The 5,988-nt window shown below is 26.4% G+C and overlaps 1 pseudogene; it reads left to right on the top strand.

Annotated features, from left to right (window-relative positions):
• The first annotated feature begins 4,372 nt into the window (after positions 1 to 4,372).
• Positions 4,373 to 5,988, top strand: LOC145937185 (uncharacterized; annotated as a pseudogene).

The following is a 5,988-nucleotide window of genomic DNA, read 5'->3' as shown; positions in this document are numbered from 1 at the left end:
TGCCCAAAATCCGTTATGATTTTGTATACATTCATTTTAACAAATGAACGAGCTGGTCTATCGCAAATGAAAGCTTTAATAGAAACTTGAAATAATTAAATTATTTACAATTACTCCCTCAGTTTGGAGTACGTTAACTTCTCAACAAAGTTTTCAAAATAATAATTTTGGATGTTTCCTGATTTAAAAAATTTTTCATTCTTATAATTTTTACATGTAGTCTGTAAAAATGTTTTTGAATTTTTTGGCAATTAAGGATGGGTCGTAATAATATTTAAACGAGAACGGAAATTGAAATGTTCATTTCTTGAATATTATTTATAATATTACTTGATTTTTCTTCACATGTATTTAGTGATGAATCTGATGAATAAATCAAAGAAATATTTACAGGATTATCTTCTGACATATCCAAAGCATTGCATTCTATATTATTATTCTAAGATTTTCAATATCTAATAATATATCTATTTCATTTTCGAAATAATATTTGTTTTGTATATTAATTGCTAATCGTATGCCACTGTAAAAATAGTTTTGAAAATTATCAATTTTAGGCAGTTTCGATTCTTCATGTGACATACAACATGATGGCTGTTATGCTATTTTCTGCAGATTTTTTTTCGATTTCTTTTTTGAAGTATACGACATTTTGCATTCTTAAACGTATTGAAAAACATCTTCTGGTTAATCTTTTATCAAACAGATCTATAATGTCGCAGTATTTAATATTATCGCTCACTATATACATAACCGGCTCACATATATATTTTGTTACCTAATAATAATGTACATACTTCACATAATGTGCTGCATTTTGTTCCAAGACGTTTGACAGTTATTAAGGTTATACTAGTGCGATATTATGGATCTATTTGCTAGAAGATTAGCAAGAAAACGTGTTTCAACACGTTTAAGAGTTCAAAAATATCGTATGCTTCAAAAAAGAAGTCGAAACGAAAATTCTGCGGAAAACAACATAACAGTGCCATCAAGTTATACATCATCTGAAGAATCGGAATTGTTTCAAGTTGATAATTTTCAACAACAAAACTATTTTGACAGTGACATACAGACAGAGTCAGCGATTGAAGTACAAAACAATTTTCATTTGGAAAACGAGACAAATATATCATTAGATAATGATAATACTGAGGAAAGTGATATTCGAGAAGACGTGTCAGAAGATGGTTTGGATGTGTCAGAAAATGAGTCTGCAAATATTTCTTCAGTTTCATCAGATTCGTCAGTCGAAGAAAAATCAAATAATATTATAAATGATCTTCGAGAATGGGCATTTCAATTTCCGCCACTTCCCCATTCTCACTTAGATGGTTTATTAAATATATTACGACCCATCTTACCTCAATTACCAAAAAGCTCTAAAACATTTTTACAAACTACAAGTGAAAATTATAAAATTGAGAAACTGGATGAAAATGATAATTGTTTATTTGTATATTTTGGTTTAATTACAAACCTTGTAAAGTATCTTAATCCTGATTTACATTTAAATATAATAGAGTTGGTTATAAATGTAGATGGTTTGCCACTATTTAAGTCCAGTTCAACAAGTTTTTGACCAATTTTATGCAAAATTTTTCATCAACCTGATGTTTATAAACCATTTCCGGTTGCAATTTATTGTGGAAATCAAAAACCAGAAAATATCCAAAAATATTTTGAAAAGTTTGTTGAGGAAATCAATCTGCTCCAATCTGAAGGAATAAATGTAAATAATAAAGTATTTCAAGTTCGTATTAAAGCTTTTATTTGCGATAGGCCAGCTCGTTCATTTGTAAAATGTATAAAAAATCATAACGGATTTTGGGCATGTGAACGTTGTTTAGTACGTGGCGAACGGTATAAAAATCGGACAATTTACCCATGTGGTAATTATGAAATAAGAACGGATCGTTCCTTCAGAGAGCAAGTAAATAGTGAACATCACAAAGGAATATCTCCTTTAATTAATATTCACCCACCAATTGACATGATAAACAGTTTTCCACTTGATGCAATGCATCTCTTTTATTTAGGAGTTATGAAGGAGCTATTGGAGTGCTGGCTCGAAGGTACAAAGGACAAACGATATATAAAAAAATTATCGTACAATTCAAAAACAAAATTATCTTCTCTGTTAATAAAAATTCAACAGTACATCCCAGAAGAATTCCAAAGAACAACTCGATCTCTTTCAGAATTTAAAAAATTTAAGGCTACTGAATATCATTTTCTTTTATTGTATATTGGACCAATTATTTTTAAAAAAATTTTACTGGAAGATATATATAAACATTTTATAATTCTTCACGCTGCTATACGGATTTTGTCGGGAAAAGACACAGCTCTAAAATACTGTACGCATGCCCGAAACTTATTGAAAAAATTTGTACATCTCACAGCAAAATTTTATGGAAAGCAATTTTTAATTGGCAACATCCACAACCTACTGCACATTGCGGATGATGTATCATTTATGCAATGTCCTCTATCTGACATTACATCATTTCCGTTCGAAAATGCATTAGGAAAAATGAAGAAATTATTACGTAATGGCAATAAACCTTTATCGCAAATATGCCGTCGTTACAATGAAATATCTGGTATTCATTAAGCACAACCAAACGTATCATCTGGAATTAAAGTTCTAAAAAGATCAAGCTGTCAAAATTCCGGAAAAATAAATATAAAAGAATTAAAGTATAAAGATGTGCTCTTAACAACAAAATCATCTAATAACACAGTTTTGCTTTTTAATGGCAGTATAATGCAAATTAATAATATTTATCTTTCGGAGAATCAAACGCATATAAAACAAATAGAAATTTGTGGTGATATTTAAAAAAAAAGAAATCTATGTATAATTATCCATGTGATTCAAAATATTTATTAGCGTGGACTGTAACGAAAAGATATGGAAGGATTGGTACATATAAAGTAAATGAGATACAGAAAAAAATGATAAATATAAATCTCAGTGTAGAAGAGAAAGAAAAAATTTATGTATTAGCACTATTACATATGTAAAGAAACAAGTTTATAATTTGAACATTTTGCTTCATGGACTTGAGACGTCATTGAGCGTTCGGCATATATTTTACTTAGCAACCAAATGTTTGTAAAAACGTACTTTTATATATATCGTGCCACGCCTGTCGCATTGTAAATAACATAATAAAAATTATTATAAATTACATTTTTGCATTCTTTCAAGGTGTGTTAATTAAAATTTTAAAAATTGTTTATATTACTTTATTTCCCATAAAAAATTCATGAGTTATATAAAAATATTTTTTACAGTTGCAGATGAGTAATGATTATAAATATAGATTAATTGAATTTAAAGGCATAAAAAACAATATTAAAAGTGTTGATATTGTGCCAAAGAAATGGATTATGTGGGATGTTAAAAAAAATGAATTCTTATGTCATTTTATGCCACAGCCTTATAATAAAGAAAGATTAGCTAATTAAATAAAATTAAGAAATCTAGTAATAAATTGTCAACCACCGGATTACTCATGGCCGAAATACATTGTGCAGTCACGCGGGAAAGCAAGTAAATAAAAAAAAGTTTTAGTTTTTACACACACACACACACACACACACAAAACTGTATCATATTTTTATTAATACACTAAGAAAAAAAAGAAATAAAATAGTAACATTTTTTTTCAAATAATTGTTATATAAAAAACTGAGATAATAATTGTTTTACAACACAAATAATTTATTTCTCAAATAGTTTTAGAATAAATTTAAAAAAAATCATTGCGTTTCTTTACAATGAATTATTAACAAATAAGCATATACTGAGGAAAAAATAAGTAGATCCAACAAAATGTACGCTCACATACTGCCAATAAAACATACTTATTGCAATATAATTATTGTTTGAAACAAATATGTTGTCCTTAGATTAAACATCCCATATGGGTTATTATATTGCAAATAATTATATTGCAAAGAATATGTTTTATTGGCAGTATGTGAGCGCCCATTTGGTTGGATCTACTTATTTTTTCCTCAGTATATGCTTATTTGTCAATAATTTATTGTAAACAAACGCAATAATTTTTTTTAAATTTATTCTAAAACTATTTGAGAAATAAATTATTTGCGTTGTAAAACAATTATTATCTCAGTTTTTTTATATAACAATTATTTGAAAAAAATATTACTATTTTTTAATGATATTTATAAGTAATACTCTAAATGTACGTTTATTATGTAGGAACGTATTCTGAAGCAAAGAAAAAATTAAAAAAATTGAATCTCCAGCAATATGTCCTTACAACGGACAGTGAGTTAGATGTTGGGAGTAAATCGAAAAACAATTTCGAAGAAATGAGATATAAATAAATAACTGATGAAAATCAACAATCGTTTTCGAAAAAAATTCATGACGAATCCTTTCGTAAGTTTTAATAATAATAATAATTTAATTAATTTAATTTAATTTTATATTTTAATATTTTATATTTTTATATTTTAATTTAGATTTTATAATTTATAATTTATTGTTATTATCAAATGTATTTATACACATATAGGTTTACATATATAATGTGCACATATATTTATAATTTTTTATATTTTTTATTTGATTTTAATTTTTCATTAAATTGTTCAAATTTTTTAATGCTATTACATGGTAATTGAATCGGGTTCTCATCATTCTCTTCATCTTGTGATCAAGTTTTTGCTTGATCTCTGGACTTGAGTTTTTAATATTGATAAAATATTTTTCATATCTGAAGTAAGTTTTAAAATGAGTCTTTTAAGAACAATTATATACTTTGCGTTCTTTGTAATTCTTGTAATAGTTTTCTCTATTTTTTAAAAAATTTTGAAGGTTCAAGAGAAGGTACGTTAAAAATATGATTACAAAAATTAGCACAATCATGTCATATCAAATAATAATAAAAATAATAATAACAAAAATAATTTAATTAAAAATATTTATTTTTAGAAAAAAAAATAAAAAATAAAATATACATAGAAAACGGTCAAATGAGTCTTCTTCGGAGAAGGAGGAATAAGAACTAGCAAATGATATTTCTGAAAGATCGACTGAAGATGAGCGATCATCGACTTCTTCAAAAACATTTAAATGTACTCAAACTAATTGCAAGCATGAAGGTAAATTAAGTTGTGAATGAGATGTGATATATTGATAATTTCTATATATTGATAATTTTTTCTTGAACTTTTAGAATCTTTAAAAAAAATAGAGGAAAAATTACAAGAATTAACAAACAAAATGACAGTTCTTAAAAGACCAATCTTAAAAGACCAATCTTATCGTAAACGTGGAAAATATTTTATCAATATTAAAAGACCAAGTAAATAGAGAACAATCAAGAATTTCATCACAAGATGAGGAGGATAATGAGAATCCAATTACATTACCATGTGATACCATGGAACAATTTGAACAATTCAACGAAGAATTAAAATCAAATACAAAATATTTAAAAAAAATTGTAAGTATATATATGTACACACAGACACACATACATACATGTATGTGTTACATAAGTAAATAATGTATATGTGTATAATACATTTGTTAATAACAGTTAATTTTTTTAGCTCTATCATATAAAACGTTCTATAGACGATTATTAGGCAATACATTTCCCAAAACGTTGCAAAAAATTATACCACGGTAAAAAAAATGGCTGGGAAAAAAGTTTTTAAAGAAACAGAGTTTTATAACTGTTTAGAAGGTATTATTATATAACTACAATTTTTTAAAATATAAAAATTAAAAAATTGAGCTTTATATTCGTAATTAAATACTTTGTTTCATTTTTATATCCTTAGCTGCTGTATCAAATAAATTTAAAAAAAAGAAAATCCTTTATCAGAGAGGCAGTTTAAAGGAGCGATACAGGCAATCTTTAATAATGTAAAAGATTGGAACGGAAACGGGCGAAACGTCGAGATCGCACGAAAAATACGGAAGAATTATCCGAGTAG

Source organism: Prenolepis imparis, unplaced genomic scaffold (assembly GCF_030444845.1).
Source record: "Prenolepis imparis isolate NDT839.2.m4 unplaced genomic scaffold, iyPreImpa1.0 SCAF_6, whole genome shotgun sequence".
NCBI classification, from domain to species: Eukaryota; Metazoa; Arthropoda; class Insecta; order Hymenoptera; family Formicidae; genus Prenolepis; species Prenolepis imparis.
This window is presented reverse-complemented; position numbering and strand designations above follow the sequence as displayed.